Genomic DNA, 15,836 nt, shown 5'->3' on the forward strand with positions numbered 1-15,836 from the left:
ATCTTTAAGCCTTGAGACAATGGAGACATGGCTTGTGTATGTGTCCCATTCAGAAGGTGAATGGGCAAGATAAAACGTTTGAAGTGCCTTTGAACGGGGTGTGGTATTGGGTGCCAGGTGCACCGGTTTGTGTCAAGAACTGCAACGCTGCTGGGTTTTTCACGCTCAACAGTTTCCTGTGTGTATTAACAATGGTCCACCACCCAACTGACATCCAGCCAACTTGACACAGCTGTGGGAAGCATTGGAGTCAAAGTGGGCCAGAATCCCTGTGGAACGCTTTCGACACCATGTGGAATCCATACCTCGAATCCATACCTCGAATTGAGGCTATTCTGCGGGCAAAAAGATGTTCATGTTTTGTACACTGGGTGTATATTCCCCATTTCCCCAAGTCTACGAGGCTACCTTTGCCTTCTTGCAATGCAATTCTTCAACCACTAGAAACTGTGTGTACGCATGGTCTCAAGTTTGCAGGAGGACAAGCACATTCTCACGTGAAATTCAGTTCATATAAATGCCAACTTTTATGTGGTAACTATCGAGCACATGTTTGGGGGCATATTTTGTGTGTAGGTAACATTTATAAATGAGGCCACAACTGAGGCTGTATGTGCCGATTTGACTAAGAATGAGAGTGATGGAGTACTGCATCCCTTGACCTCAACCAAATTGAGATGGTTTGGGATGAGTCAGACTGCAGAGTGAAGGAAAAGCAGCCAACAGTGCTCAGCATATGTGGGAACTCCTTCAAGACTGTTGGAAAAGCATTCCATCACTGGTTTAGATAATGCCAAGAGTGTGCAAAGCTGTCATCAAGGCAAAGGGTGGCTTTTTGGTTACTACATGATTCCATGTGTTATTTTATAGTTTTGATGTCTTCACTATTATTCTAAAATGTAGAAAATAGTCCAAATAAAGAAAAACCCTTGAATGAGTAGGTGTTCTAAAACCTTTGACTGGTAGTGTATGTACAGTTTACTGTAGATGTTTATGAATGCATTTTAAGAAAAAAAGTGCAATTTAACTATAAATTGAATACCTGACTTCCCACCAAAATCCCTGAACATAAACTGTTTTATGTGCTATAATTCTGTCATTATCTAATGGATTGGAATATATTCATACATTGTCCAACTGTTGCATTTATTTAAATTGTTTTTAAAACCTTTTAACAATTTTGATAGCCAATGCTACTGTATTAGTATTTTGTTGGTATTCTCAGACCATGTTACAGTAATGCTGATGGGAGATGCCCCAATTATTACATGACGGCAACCATCCCAGAATAGGTTTAAATGTTGTTCTGCCCTGCTGGCTTTGACTTTCTTCTGCATGTCTCATCTGCCTGTCTCTATCGCTCTCTCACTCCAAGGACAGCCGACTAGCCGAGCAGACAGCTTCAGATGTCAGGCCTAGCACAGGCAGTACAGCAGTGAAGCAGTGCTCAGCCCTTATTCAGCACACGCCTTAGAGCATCCTAATTCACATTTGTTTACTCAAAGAGCCCCGAAGAAGAGGACTGGTTCGAGGGCTTAACTCAATGAGGTTCCATGAGATGGGAATGCACATCCTGGCTAGTCGAGATTTTCTCCACACAAAAGTGTGCAATTAGCTAAATCAGCTCCACATCTTCAAAATATTGAATGACTAATGTGTGAGAACTACTTCAATGCCAAGGTTGCACGTGTACCATCTAGGGACCAGAACTAGCCCCTTGCTTTGCAGCATAGGGGAGAGTGGGATAAGTTGAGCCAAGTTGAAACCATACACAAAATGTATAATTTGACCAACTATTTAGGAAGAGGTCATCATTTCATGAAGTCTGTGAAAGAAGAAATAACATGGAAAAGTGGTAGGCAAGTAAGATCCAACGTTTGGGATGGTGTTCTTCGGCTTGCAAGGCTCCCCGTTTTCCTCCAAACATAACGATGGTCATTATGGCCAAACAGTTACATTTCTGTTTCACCAGACCAGAACGCCTGTGTTACAATATGCTTCAAATTATTCAAAGACAAAGCGATTGTGTTGAATTGTGTTTGGGAAATAAAGATAGACATGGTTTAAAAAGATAGTGGGAATATTTCCTGCAGTACAGTACATGTGTAGGTGGCTTAACTTACCCTGCCCCCAGCTCAACTTACCTCACACAAGGGGTAAGTTGTGCCAAGAGACCACTTTTTTTGGACAAGCTATGTTTTCAAAACTGTAATGTTGACGTGAATTCTGATTATTTCCAGGGATACACAACACCCTGAAATATATGTTGATATCTATGTTAGACAGATTACTATATTTCACTTGATGGAGTGACGCGGAATGGAAAACATTTCTCAACTCACCCCACTCTCCCCGATTGGTGTCAGAAGTGGGATGGTGTCACGCCTTGGTCATTGTATTTTGTGTTTTTGTTATATGTTTGGGTAGGCCAGGGTGTGACATGGATTTATATGTTGTGTTTCGTATTGGGGTTTTATTAGCATTGGGATTGTGTATGATTAGGGGTGTGTCTAGTTAGGCTTGGCTGCCTGAGGCGGTTCTCAATTGGAGTCAGGTGCTTATCGTTGTCTCTGATTGGGAACCGTATTTAGGTAGCCTGAGTTCGCTTTGTATTTTGTGGGTGTTTGTTCCTGTCTCTGTGTTGTAGTCACCAGATAGGCTGTAATTAGTTTCACGGTCCGTTCTGTTGTTTTTGTATTTCAGTTATTTCATGTACCGCTATTCTGTTCATTAAAGTCATGAGTAACCTACACGCTGCATTTCGGTCCGACTTTCTTCATTCAACAGACGAACGCCGTTACAGATGGCGTTACAATGGGGAGGTATATGAACTAGAGGGAGTGTTCTGAAAAAGGGGACAGTGTAGCAACCAAAATGACTAAGTTAGAACATTACAACCCTTCCAACAGCCTGGGCATTTGATACAAATGAATCGTTTGGTGGATTACACTGATATGGCGCTTCACTCGTTCTCAAATCACATATGATTACATGTGGATAACTCGCCTCTACTCCACCACCACGAATGTGGAGTCAGCACCTACAGTCCATGAGTGCACAAATAGGCAGCTATTCTGCACCCAAACACTCACAAGACATCAGCTATGTGGAAAGCAGGAGGTTGCATGTTTGAAACCGACTAAGGACAAAGGAACGTTGCATTAGATCGTAGGAGGTGTTTCTGAAAAGGCTTCAATGTTCCAAAGTAAAAACAGCAACAGAACTGGAGTGTAGCTGATGAGTCACGTCACCCTAGATAAACCCCCTGCAAAGTGCTATTTTAGCAGAAAAGAGCAACTCCCAAGTACAGTAGCACTGTTCCAAGAACCATGCAGGTTCCAGTGAGGTGCTGTGCCAGGGATCTGCCTCCAGGTTGCCTCCAACTCTTGCCTCACAGGCTTCATTCGCCTTGGCAGTGTTTCAATGCTCTGCTGCTCCACTCACACTGCGCATCGCCCCAAGCACTCGGCTGAGCAGCACGGTACGTTCACCAACCCGAAAAAGCTGCTGTGCAAACAGAAAACCCCACAAAAGTGCTTTCCCTTGGGTAAAATCTACCTCCTCACCCCGAATGCAGAACTGCAACAGCTAGCTATGATTGATCGTTAAATATTCTATATGGTTTTATATATTATAGAGATGGGCCAAACCTTTGGCGCACTTTGCATGCCGTAGCAGTGTTTGAATAGACAGAGCAGAACTGATTTGCAGTCGTCCTCTTTCCATTCGCCTCTGCCTTCAAGCAGACCTCCAGCTATAACCTTGTTATAATTGTCACTTTTTGTCCAATTACATAAGAACTGGTGGAGAAACATGGTTTCATCATGGTCAAATGATGTGTCAAATGCTCCCACTCAGCTCTCCAGGTTTCTCTTTCTCTCCTCTGTTAGATAATCACATGAATCTTTTGATAGAGCCGCCTCTAACTTTGCACTTGGAAACACCTGGATCCTGCAAATGTTAAAAACTAGGCTTTTCAATCATTTAAATATAATTTCTGCAACAATATTTTTCCATCACAGGGTAGTTGTAACGAGCTGAAATGCTCCCCTCCTCCATTTCCCTGAAAAAAGCACTCATCTCTTCATGTTCTCAGAGAGAATACATCTATGGCGCCGTCAGGAGGTGGCTTGGAAACGTGACCAAAATGCATTGTGAGAGGGTGATATATTTTCAATGCCAAGTATGGGAGAGAGCCGATACCAAACCAGAAGGGGATAACATCAAGTTATTTAATTTTTTATGTAGCATTAAATTGACAACTGAAAGCAGCAACTAATAAATGATTTTCCACTCTTTGGTTTCTGAGTCTGATAAAAGGTGATGCATATCAGTGTGCATGTTAGTTCAGCTAGCTAGACGCTTGAGTGGTCAATGAAGCCCTCTCCCGAGGTGTCAAGCGTGCCCTCCTCTAGTGAATGAGACATTTTAACTCGCCTGCCTTTTCACTTGAAGTGCTGTATGTGTTTTTAATCATCACCGAGATCTCAAAACTTAAAATGCAAGAGATAGTTCTTGATATGAGCGACATTATGATTTTTAGAACAGAGACAGCTTATGTCACACATTTGGAGAGTAGTGGCAGTGATTCATCCTCATATGAGGAGTAGAATGTTACCTTAAATCCCAGTGTTCAAACATGATCGTTATTAAGATCTGATTGCTGGTCGCCTCACTACCTTTCTAATTTCAGAGTTTCTACATGGATAAATACTGCGGCATCAAGTTCTTGCTTGAACTTTAAACACTGATTGGTAACGTAGCGGAAAACGCTCAGCGACGCAGTGTGTCGTATAAGACAGGTAAATGAACCCTCACTCAAGACATGGGCTCTCAGCTCCATCAACAGAAGCCTCTGGGCTTGCACTGTAAGACCAGTATCACGTGGCATATCCTCTCTCTGTTGTGGATATGGTCTCTTGGTCTCATATCCTGTCAGCCAAGTATGGACAACAAGGCAGAGTCCCATGGGAAATCAGTCTATTGCAGCATTGCCTCTGCTGGAGGTGAAAGAATCAGGGAGAGATGGCAAGATAGTCAGAGTCCTTATCAATCGTGTTCTTATCGAGTTGTCTTTTTCCCCTCCCATGGGTCAGTGGGCTCAACATCCGGATCTGGACCATTACCAATTCATTTGGCTCTGTGTGTGTGTGTGTGTGCGCGCATTACAGATTTCCTCTTCAGTATAACAGTCATGGAAGCAGCAATTTGTCCCCAAAATACACAAATGTTTTTCATTTTAGGGGGGAGAGAATACAGGGTCAGTGCTGTTACGCTATCCCATCATACGATGGTCAACAGAAATAGTTAAGTGGAGTGTGAGGTGAAAAGGGAAATGGTAGCCTACACATAGGATCAGTGTTTGACTTGGACAGGAGCTCACCTGAGCGGAGTACCAGCACCTCCCATTTTCTACTGCTTGAGGTCCTGTAACACTTATAGAATATTAGCTCAAAAGTACTGTGGAGCTCCTGCACCTCAATATAAACAGTACTGGCACCCAAAATTAATACTAGCTCCTATTTCTGTCCAAGTCAAGCACTGCATGGGCTGTTTACACTAGCACCCCACTTCTGATCTTTCTCCACTAATTGGTCTCTTGACCAATCCCGTCAGATCTTTTCACATCAGATCTTTTTCAGAGTAGACCTGATTGGTAAAAAAAAAATATAGAAATATTACTGAAAAAAATATCAGATTTGTGCTGCCTGTGTGATGGGTTCAGTTTCTTGTCATATATATTCTACAATCAGTTGATTTTATGCGCCCCGGGCTACATTAACCACTACTGATGCCCATGACAGGCACATTTCACGTTCAAATAGCTGCAGGAATAGACTCAAGAGAACCACATTATAACCTAATATTTGATCCAGCCCTGTGGCACACATTGAAGTTAAATTTTCTCCCCATCGCCGCATGAATAATTTTCATAATCTCTATATATTCTAAAGACCTGTCAAGTCAATAAACAAAAGCAATCCCAGACACGTCCATAAACAATGCTGTCCTACCTGAATCGAACGTCTGGATTTATTTGACCAAGTAGGAATGTTGTTCAGGTTTTCCTGAACGGATAGAATAATTGAACGAGGTTGTGTCGTTCCGCGTCGTCCGATAATTGAGTCCCACATCACAAAACGGGCTAATACTTACTTGTCGGGCACTGTACGTGTCACATTGTTCGTTTCCTCAACTTGCAGTATTCCTCTTGAGTTTTACCACTATAAAAGCCACCCCAACTGTTATTGCATTTCCGAGAAGATAAGAAGAAAAGGGCACTGGAATAGGCTACGGATTGCGGCGGACGTTCATCCAATGAGTAGCCTGCCCGCGCGGTGCCTCTGGAAGGACGCAACAGTCTTGGTGCTGGATAGTCATTTCAATAGAGGTCAGAGTACAATAATAGCCACTATCATCCGGTGAGGTATCGTCGCGGTTATGTAGCCCACTCGCTAGAAGGATCAGGCAGAAATGCACCCGCTCAGTCTTGTAGTGAAAAAAATAATGAATGCGCATCAAATTATTGTTTGGAAAGAAGGATGGAACTTACAATATTGCACCCCTTTTGTCATGCATGAGAACCTTGTCTTCTCTGCGCAAAAAAAACCCTCAGTAATCCAGTAAATGGGAATCCAAATCAAATGAATGAGGTGTGGATAAGTGAATGGTTAGGTTGGGGAGAGAGAGAGAGAGAGAGAGATTGAATGTGCAATGCCACTTAAAGTAGACACCTAGGTGCAAGTAAAAGAAGAATCGTCACGAATTGAAGGGGCAAATTTGAGTCGCTGCACTAGTAGCCATAGGGTTTTGTTTAAATTATGTACCTGGTCACAGTTGTTTCAAAATGTTGCTACCACATAAATGCTAGTATTGGTGCCATGCCCATCGGAGACTAAATATGCAGTTATGCTTTGCGAGATAATTGCAATTCATTTCGGGAATGCAGTACTTTTCAGCTATGAATTAAAGAGATGCCAGTAATGTTAATTACAAAAATAGGCTTCCCATGATTGATTTTCCATCAATCACCTGCACGATTTAGGCTAATCCAGGCTACTCAATCAAAAATAGAGGCACAGCAAACATTGACAGAGATATCAACCCTCCTCTTTATTTGAAACCGGAGATGGTGGTGTGATTAAGAGACTGTGGGGGCAGCTGTCCAAGGTCCTGAAGAGCCCACCAATGAATGATGCCGTGGACAGCATTTCACTTTCAGTGTAAGCAACATGCAGCCATAGAGTAGATATAGGACTTACCAGCGATAATTGCACGATACACGACCAATTGATAAGCAAATTATGCATATGCACCAGTGCCCAACTACCTTTAGATTGAGTTGATGGGAAACCCTAATGGTCAACCATGTCCAATCAAGAGTTAAACTCCCCTACACATTCTCTGATGACATCCGATTTCTAGTCCAATGTCCCTTCTATTCCCTATTATAATAATTTCATAGTTCACTAAACACGGCCCTGAAGATGGCAGATGTGCACAGAAGTCCTGATGAGGTTTGGAATGGATCCATGCTGGAGGTTTCCACTTACAGGCGACATTCCCCTGAACTAAACCATAATAGGCCACAAAATCTACAGTGCATGTGGCCGATATCGAAAGAGGTAGATCTAGGGTGACACTTTATTTGGAGAGTCCACTTATAGATGGTTTATAGATGTTAAAATCAGATTTGCAGTTAATAGTTAGAAACGCTATAGACCATTTGTGGGGGCCTCTCAAAACAGTGTGAACAGATAAACTATACTATACAGATTTCCAATTGCTTAAAAAAAAATGTGAATACCTTTTCATAGTATTTAAAGTGTGCCACTATACTGGAGTTGAGGGAAGAAAATGTGACACATGAGAAGTATAGATTCCAGCATTTCGATAGAAATAACATGGGAAGGGACGTAGTGTGGAGGGCATTGTTGAAGCATGTGACCGAGAAGTTTGGGTGCTTTTTGGACAGAGTGTAATGATCAGTAGAGATGCTAGGACCAAGTGTGAAACGAGATCTGTGTTTAAAGTGCTGGGTCAGTCCATTCCACCCAGACGTTCTGAGAGCTGTGACCTTACAGGAACACAGAGTAGGCATCCCAAATTGCACCCAGTTTCATAGCTCACTACTTTTGACCAGAGCGCTACGGGTCAAAAGCAGTGCACTAAATAGGGAGCCATTTGGGACACACCAGAGACTCGGCATCAGCTCGTCTGTCTAATGGTTATTAATGGTGGTGATTTTGCCCATTGACAATAATAAGGCCCAAGCGTAAAGGCTAAGCATTTTGTTTCAATCAACCTTCCATACAGGCACCCATTACACTAATGACTACACACAAGCAAGCAGTTAGTGTAAGTTCTATCCAGACTCTCCCCATTAACAGCAATTGGTGATTCGATGAAATGGAGGGATAAAAACAGGAATGTAAAATTGTCATTCACTGCAGGACATCTCTTATAGCATTGATCTCCATGTGACCCTAATACAATTGCCTAATGGATGTTTGAGGAACCAGTGTGAACCTTGTGTTGGTACGTTAATCATATAATAAACCAACTAACATCTACTACTAACAACTAAGAGAATACATTTTTTATCTTCTCTTGCTTTTGGCCTTTTAAATTGGGGGATAATTATGGCAAATGTTAACAGGCTACCGTAGTTGTTTGTTCCTCATTCATAGCCAACAACCAAGTCTGCATCGAGGAGACCAATGACAACCTGGGGCGAGGAGCCGGACCGTATCCATGGTGACCAGCAGCTTCCTGGTGAACGCGAGGTCTGTGGCGGTCAGATCGGAGCTAATATCATTTCCTGGGCTGCTGGGTCTTAGGTGCTGCTTATCTGCCCCCCCCCCCCCAACTGTGCTTTCTCAGTCAAAGGGAGGGGCATAATGCTTCCCTCAGTCTTACATCAATCACTGTGTTATACAGTTCATAGAGTGGAGAACTTGACAGCTGATATTCATTGGGTGAAAGGGTGTCGCTTTGTAAGGCCTGACCAGCTGAGAAATATCTTCATGTTTTGGTGTGTGTGAAAGAGGGAGTGTGAAAGATTAGATCAGAGAGAGAGAGAGAGAGGTGGCCAGAGAGACGGAAAGAAAGAGGGAGTTCATCTTTGCAACAAATTGGCACGACATCTCCAATACAAATTACAGACCTATCCTCCTGAGGGATATTTGATGAGAGATTGTTGGGGTATAACTGGCAATAAGAATGATGTTGATCATTATTATTCAGAATCTCCCTCACTCACCGACTGCACATGGAGATGAAAGTTGGTGTATATTCAACATGCAGACAGTATTAGAGGAACACATGTCCCCGGGGACAGCGGAGGTGTGTGGGAGATGATTGATCATGACTCAGCATTGTACCGGCTCTCTGTAAGCGTATCCATCATGTGACCTGCTGCATGCGTCCCAAACGCCACTCGATTCCCCATTTGGTACACTTCTTTTGAACAGAGGGACCTGGTCAAAAGAAGGGCACTAAATAGGGAATAGGGTGCCATTTGGGATGTAACCACTTGTCTCCGCTACGCACTTCGCCTGCTAAACAACACTCACTAGCCTGAGTCCTCACTCACTAGCACTGCAGCTCCAGTACACATGGCCAGCAATAGATAGAGAAGAGTACACGGATCTCATTACAGGGAACATTCATTGCCAGTATAACCAACTTTTTTGGGGGGTTAAAAAGAGCCTTCTTTCTATGAAATGGGAATAAATAACAGTCTTTAATAATTATGTACCCAAGAGTAAAACAGGATAACTTTTAATTCACCCGCCAGCGGGGCACATTCTCCTTTGGGTCCCCGCTACTACATTCAGGGTGGCAGCTTGAAGACCCTGACCCTTGGCACACTCCCCATCTACAAGATGATTGTGCAACTGCTGACAGAGATGCACTGTGCATCTGCATATCTATTACATGTGGCCCTCGTAAATAACCTGTAATGGAACTGTCATCTCACTAGTGCCATCACACATTAACTCCGCCTCAAATCCAAAAGAGCAGCAGACGAGAGCTGTGTTTGACTACGGTAAACTGTGTTTGACTACGGTAAACTGTGTTTGACTACGGTAAACTGTGTTTGACTACGGTAAACTGTGTTTGACTACGGTAAACTGTGTTTGACTACGGTAAACTGTGTTTGAGTACTGCAGATTGTGGCGGCACACTGGTATCCAGTGCACGTCTGATCGAATTAGGAGTGGATTGCCATCTCGAACCTGGTGGTTAAAACCACATTCTCGAGAATGTTTTTGGGTACGGACCCAAGAACAATACACATCTATTTGTGGCCAACTACACCCCATCGCTGTGGCCAAACCCCTCCATCGGCACACCGCCCTCTTCCCCCAACCCCACCCCCTGACCACGTTACATAAACCCCCAAGTCTTCATTGGCCACTTATTCAGCTACGTTATATGTGTGGGGTTACCCATCCCAGCATTCATGTACAGGGGTTTTTACTCTTTGATGAGGTTTCTAGAGCGTTTAAGTTACTAGTGAAAAGAGACTAAATGCTTGTTACCAGTGTGAAGAAAATACTATTGCTAACACTATAATGTCTATAGAACTTGGATGATCAACCATCATGCAATGGTTAACCAAATCAAATCATTTTTTGTCACATACACGTGTTTAGCAGATGTTATTGCGGGTGTAGCAAAATGCTTGTGTTTCTAGCTCCAACAGTGCAGTAATATTAAACAGTAATATCTAACCATACACATAAATCAAGTAAAGGAATGGAATTAATCATATATTTATAGTGGACGAGCAATGTCAGAGCAGCATAGACTGAGATACATTAGAATAGTATAGAATACAATATATACATATGAGATGAGTAATACAAAATATGTAAACATTATTAAGGTGGCCACTGACTCCAAGTCTATGTATATAGGGCAGCAGCCTCTAATGTGCTAGTGATGGTCATTTAACAGAAATCACGGTTGACAACTCCATTGTGTCCTCCTCCCAGAGCGCTAAGAACCTTGGCGTGATCCTGGACAACAAACTGTCGTTCTCAACTAACATCAAGGCGGTGGCCCGTTCCTGTAGGTTCATGCTCTACAACATCCGCAGAGTACGACCCTGCCTCACACAGGAAGCGGCGCAGGTCCTAATCCAGGCACTTGTCATCTCCCGTCTGGATTACTGCAACTCGCTGTTGGCTGGGCTCCCTGCCTGTGCCATTAAACCCCTACAACTCATCCAGAACGCCGCAGCCCGTCTAGTGTTCAACCTTCCCAAGTTCTCTCACGTCACCCCGCTCCTCCGCTCTCTCCACTGGCTTCCAGTTGAAGCTCGCATCCTCTACAAGACCATGGTGCTTGCCTACGGAGCTGTGAGGGGAACGGCACCTCAGTACCTCCAGGCTCTGATCAGGCCCTACACCCAAACAAGGGCACTGCGTTCATCCACCTCTGGCCTGCTCGCCTCCCTACCACTGAGGAAGTACAGTTCCCGCTCAGCTCAGTCAAAACTGTTCGCTGCTCTGGCTCCCCAATGGTGGAACAAACTCCCTCACGACGCCAGGACAGCGGAGTCAATCACCACCTTCCGGAGACACTTGAAACCCCACCTCTTTAAGGAATACCTAGGATAGGATAAAGTAATCCTTCTCACCCCCCCCTTAAAATATTTAGATGCACTATTGTAAAGTGGTTGTTCCACTGGATGTCATAAGGTGAATGCACCAATTTGTAAGTCGCTCTGGATAAGAGCGTCTGCTAAATGACTTAAATGTAAATGTAAACAGCATTTAACAGTCTGACTGCCTTGAGATAGAAGCTGTTTTTCAGTCTCTCGGTCCCAACTTTGAATGCCCCTGTACTGACCTCGCCTTCTGGATGAAAGCAGGGTGAACAAGCAGTGGCTCGGGTGGTTATCGTCCTTGATGATCTTTTTTGGCCTTCCTGTGACATCGGGTGCTGTAGGTGTCCTGGAGGGCAGATAGTTTGCCCCCGGTGATGCGTTGGGCTGACCGCATCATCCTCTGGAGAGCCCTGTGGTTGCGGGCGGTGCAGTTGCCAGCGTTGTTAGTCGGTATGCGAAACCAAATATGTCCCGGGGGGGGGGGGGGGGGTTCGAGAGACATTATGGAAATGAAAAGCTCACTTTGCTTCCAATTAATTCATTCCTCAAATGTAATTTATTGGAGATAATACTTTCAAAGCAGAATCAACATAAGAATGCTCCTCATTTTCACATTTTGCTCTGCAGCCCGCTGTGCCTCTCAAACGCAAACACGCACATACATGCTCAAATAACCCGGTGCTCAGAGCCCCTCTTGAATGTGGAGTTGGATTGAAGCCATTAGAATTCAGCAGCAGAGACGGATGCAGCGGCAGCAGAAGACCCCAGCAGTGCATATAAAGGGGAGTACAGGGGAGCACAAACACAGCTAATGACTGTGTGTGTGTGCGCGTGTGTGTATGTTTGCATATCGGTCCATATGCACTGAGCTAGGTTTCTTGGGGTAACAATGTGATTAGGGAGATGGGATGGCATTTGTGACTAAATCATACAAAGGTTTGGACTTAACACATAGACCTACTTTAGATCGTCTATCCGCCCTTCATCTCGGATATCTTCCTCTTCCTCTTCCTTTTTTTGTGTGACTTAAATTACACGCGACAACCGTGGTCAGATGATGGTGCCTGCCATTGTTCTTGGTCTGCAGTATTACATTTGAATCCCTAAAGAGACCCTCGGTAGATGCTATATAGATTTCTAATCGACCTGTGACTCGTCAGACTGTGAAGCAAATGATAAGGCAGTGTTTAACTTATTTTTATACCCGGGAATAGGGTTGGACATTTGAAATTATTTCACTATTTGAATAACATATTTTTGGGGATATTTGGATATCTAGCGTGACTCAGGAGAGAGCTGGTGCGCTGCATTCTGCTCGTTTCAGCAGAAGGTGTGTGTGTGTGTGGGGGGGGGGGGGGCAATAAGGGCCTTCTTTGCAATCAAAAGGAACATAAAACTCAACATCCCAATTAGGGTCTGCCTAAAAATACTTCAATCAGTTATCGAACCCATTGCCCTCTATGGTTGTGAGGTCTGGGATCCACTCCCCAACCAAGAACTCACAAAATGAGGCAAACACCCAATTGAGACATATAGTGGAAATGACAAGCTTTTTTTATAATACTTTTATTGCATCAACTGGTTGTTTTATGCGATGGAATAGAGGGTTCGTATAACTCTTGTGTCTGTGTGAACTGAAAGTGGGCCTCTGGGAGATAACGCTGACAGGAGATTTACGATGCAGAGCATGAGTTAATGTTTCTGTTCTAAACGGTACCAGGGAGACATGGCTCCTTGTCACCCCCATTCCATACATCTGTTGTGTGTTATGTAGACTGAAGGAGGATGCACTTTGCTATAAAATACTGTGCTTCAAACCAGCTGGTTAAGTTCTCAGTGATCACCTCCAGCGGTGATTAACAACCAGCTCCATTACTGCAGTAAACCAGCTGGTTGAGTTCTCAGTGATCACCTCCAGGGGTGATTACCGACCAGCTCCAATTACTGCAGTAGTTAAATAATAAAGTTTGATTGTTTTTAAGAAATCTAAAAGTCACTCCTTTTGATTACAATAATTCCACCACAGACGCTGCATGCAGAACTCTGTTAAAATATACTTTGCGTACAACGCAAAACCTCAAACAATGAATGCAGTGCAGAATTAGGACTGTTAGATATCAAAATCCAGAATCCAGCAAAGAGATGTTAAATTCTACAACCATGCCCACACATTCCACCACAAAGCCCTCACCTACAGAGAGAGGATACAAGAGTGTCCTCAGCCAGCTGGTTCTGGGGCTCTGTTCACAAACACAAACAGACCCCTCAGAGTCCCAGGACAGAAACCCATTTAGACCCAACCAAATTATGAGAAAGCAAAAAGATGACTATTTGACACACTGGAAATAATCAACCAAAAAAACAGAATAAATTGGAACGCTATCTGGCTCTAAACAGAGAGTACACAGTGGCATAATACCTGACCACTGTGACTGACCCAAAATTAAGAAAAATCATATGTACAGACTCAGTGAGCATAGCCTTGCTATTGAGAGAGGCCGCCATAGTCGGTCTTCTCTTGAGAGCCATGTCTGCCTATGTGCACACTGCCCACAAAATGAGGTGGAAATGGCGCTGCACTTCCTTAACTCCTGCCAAATGTATGACCATATTAGAGAAAAATATTTCCCTCAGATTACACAGACCCACAAAGAATTTGAAAACAAATTACATTTTTTATAAACTCCTCCTCCTATTAGGTGAAATACCACAGTGTGCCATCAAGGCAGCAAGATTTGTGACCTGTTGCCACAAGGAAATGGCAACCAGTGAAGAACAAACACTGTGTTAATACAACCCATATGTTTTTTTAAATTTTCCTTTTCATACTTTTTTTTTCATACTATTTGCACATTGTTACAATACAGTACATAGCCATAATATGACATTTGAAATGTCTCTCTACATTAGAACGTTTTGTGAGTGTAATGTTTACTGTTCATTTCTGATTTGTTTATTTACTTCACTTGCTTTGGCAAAGTAAACATATGTTTGCCAATAATGCCCTTTGGATTGAATTGAGTGAGAAAGTAGTCAAAGCGACTCGAGCTAATTAGACAAACGTGTTGCTGCCATAGGTTATCATCATACCACCTGGCAGTGCCTGTCTTCACTGTATCAAATCGTTGTAAAGAAGCCAGCTAGCTACAGTTGCCAGCTAGCTAAAGTAGCAAGGCTAAATGAGGCCATTTTGCTGCGCTCCCCGTCCATGTCACCAACAACTCCATTCCTATTAAACTACAGCACACATGTTTGTTGATCATTGTAGCCTAATCCTTCTCATTTAGCCAACTTCATTCCGTAATTGTAATTCAATTTCGCATTCATTTGAAATTTCCCACCTCACATGGAGCCTCTGACTGTAGCGCCGCTGTGATTGACTGACAATAACAACAAGCTATACACGTTAAACGGATATGTAAGGCTATCCGTGCGTCTTTTGTGTGGTGCGCACTCATAAAAACTGTTATAAAACTGTTGTTTTATTAACATTTGGAAAGTAATGGTCTATTCGTGTTGGCTATGTAGCAATGTCACATAGATAATCGAATACTAATGTTCGTTCAAATAGTCAAATATTTGTCCTTGAGGACCACTTCCATTTAAGTTAAAATTGGTGTCAGCTCACCATCTGTGGCCAGGGACCAGTTAGCAACATCTCTGGCCGGTGTTGGTCCCCGCACTGCTATACACAGTGCTGGATTAAGGCACGCGCTGTCATCAGCGCTTTACCGGCATTTCTAATTTTGTGGGAATTGCATACCAGTTTCTCCATAAAACAAAGTAGCCTATAGCAACCCCAGATTCACACAGCAAGACAAAAAAGGTTGTTCAAAGTGGAATGAAGGCGGGATTGACATTGATTAGCAATTGAGTGTGGGAATTAATTTCCTGATTTTCGTTTTGTTCAAATTCATTTGCCGCAAATCTGTGAGTGACATTGGCTGGCTGTTCGAGATTGTGTAGATTGAAAATGCACCAGCCGGAATGCGCATGATGCGCAGTTCCACATTGTCAAATTAGGGTTTGTAAGGTCATGAAAAGGTCATTGTTAATACAATTCATGAAGGCACACTGTAAAATAATATCAATCACTTAAAAACCTACATATCAGCTATTATCGTAATAGCCTTCAATGCGTGTCTGTGTGCGCTGTTGCTGGAGTAAGCGAGAGCGACATTTCAGCTGCAGGTATAAACTAATGTCAGACAAAAGA

The 15,836-nt window shown here is 43.2% G+C and overlaps 1 protein-coding gene across 3 annotated transcripts in view; it reads right to left on the bottom strand.

Moving 5' to 3' along the window:
* The window catches only part of LOC123997455 (protein FAM163A-like), a 31,323-nt gene extending 15,954 nt beyond the window's left edge, over positions 1-15,369 (bottom strand). For 2 of the 3 annotated variants that reach the window (XM_046301713.1, XM_046301715.1), the window contains exon 1: positions 15,249-15,369. The gene's annotated coding sequence lies outside the window, so the exon portion shown is untranslated. Of the gene's footprint in view, positions 1-6,156; positions 6,544-15,248 lie in introns of those variants that run through there. The other variant, XM_046301714.1, reaches the window with a different exon arrangement.
* Positions 15,370-15,836: the final 467 nt, after the last annotated feature.

This window comes from Oncorhynchus gorbuscha, linkage group LG15 (genome assembly GCF_021184085.1).
Source record: "Oncorhynchus gorbuscha isolate QuinsamMale2020 ecotype Even-year linkage group LG15, OgorEven_v1.0, whole genome shotgun sequence".
Lineage (NCBI taxonomy): Eukaryota > Metazoa > Chordata > Actinopteri > Salmoniformes > Salmonidae > Oncorhynchus > Oncorhynchus gorbuscha.